The sequence below is a fragment of the Myzus persicae genome, unplaced genomic scaffold (genome assembly GCF_001856785.1).
Source record: "Myzus persicae strain clone G006 unplaced genomic scaffold, MPER_G0061.0, whole genome shotgun sequence".
Lineage (NCBI taxonomy): Eukaryota > Metazoa > Arthropoda > Insecta > Hemiptera > Aphididae > Myzus > Myzus persicae.
The window spans coordinates 52,565-54,407 of record NW_019104462.1 but is presented as its reverse complement, the minus strand read 5'-3'; the positions used below and the strand labels follow the sequence as shown (position 1 = coordinate 54,407).

Sequence of the window (1,843 nt, the reverse complement as noted above, 5' to 3'; positions counted from 1 at the left end):
TGGCCAAAAAATTATTATTATCGATGTATTAATACCACGGTGCCCTATATTAGCTGAGTATAGACATAAGACATATCATTATAAAATTATATAGAGAAGCTGTAATTAGTTCGGTTCGTGAACATATTTTATCAAATTTGATTTACTTTTTCAATTTTTTTAATTCATCGTCATAAATTATTTAATTAGGTACTTACGTTCTGATCGAAATAATATAATTTGTGACTTTCATAATCTTACACGTGTAACTATAATAGACGTATGTGTGGCAATAACACGGGTAAAATGTGCACTTTATATTGTATTCTATATTTTCGTTGGTCATGGTGTGGTTAAAAACATTGCATACAATAACTGATTCCATTGTATGATTGCAGGGAACATCACAAACTTAAAAACTAGATCAATAATTCCGGTTGATCTAAATGCTCTGGTGTATTGGGGGGCAGACATTCTGAGCGATTTCTACCGGGACATGAATGTCTCCGACAAGGCACAGGAATATGAAACGATTGCGAACCAATGGAGAGACGCAGTAACAGCAGTACTGTGGCACGAGGAGATCGGCTCATGGCTGGACTATGATATGATCAACAATATTAAAAGGGATTATTTCTATCCAACGAATATATCGCCACTATGGACTGGATGTTTCGACCGGAATAATACAGAATACTTTGTGTCCCGGGTGCTCAAGTATTTGAATAAGACAGAAATACGGGACAATATAGGGCGGGTGTTCCAACCACCCTAAAATACTCTGATGAACAGTGGGATATGCCAAACGCGTGGGCACCTCTACAATACATAACCGTTATGGCACTGGACAGTACGTCCAATAAACACGCCAAGATCTGGGCTTCCGAAATTGCTGAGAAATGGATGTGCACCAACTATTTGGTTCATAATATAAAAAATAAAATGTATGAAAAAGTAAGTTTGAGTACAAGGTTTTAACGTACCTAATATGACAATAATTATATTGGAAGGCGGATGTAAAGGCGAGCGTAAAGAATTTTATTTTATTTATTTATTTTTAAGCTTATTTTGATTTTAAATATTCATTTCATCAATTCCTTTTTGATTATTAATGTGTATTTATCATTTACCACATTCATAACTATCAAAGGTATATAATTGATTGAAATAAATATTTAATGTTGCTTAAAAATACATAGACATATTGGTCGGTCTATAATATGGTAATTGAATATGGTTTAGACAGTTTAACTGATGGGTGTGTTTCTAGTATTCACGTAGGTTGTAGACTGTTAATTTTTTTTTAACACTCCCCTCTATACGCTAATTTATGGCTTAAATAGTCCATATTTTTGCTAGCTGTTGTTTGTATTAATTCATCATGTATTTTGACAGTACCAGGTGAATGAAATTGGAGAAAAGGGCAGAAGTAATGGCGAGTATCCGATTCAGGAAGGCTTTGGATGGACCAATGGTGTAATCCTAGAATTCCTGCAGAAATACAAGTCCATGGACTTAAAGACGAAATGTATAGACACATTGACACAGGATGATCGAGATAGGCTAAAAGTTTCAAAAAGTTATAACTTTAATTGTGTTCCTGATTAATGAGAAAACTAATATAAATAATCATAATTTTTACTAATATATAAAATGATTGTGTTTGTTTGTATGTTCGGGGTAAGCTTATAAACTACTTATTGGATCGTCTTGCAGTTTTTTTTTAAATTAAAGAGGACATCACAGAGAAGGTTTGGGACATAGTCTTAGTCCGATAAAGTTAATTAATAATTAGTTATTATTAATTAAAATAAATTTGTAAATTGTATACCTATACATTTTTAGTAAGACATAATCGCTGGCT

General features: G+C 32.8%; 1 pseudogene; it reads left to right on the top strand.

Moving 5' to 3' along the window:
- The first annotated feature begins 199 nt into the window (after positions 1-199).
- On the top strand, positions 200-1,587 carry LOC111042341 (annotated as a pseudogene).
- Positions 1,588-1,843: the final 256 nt, after the last annotated feature.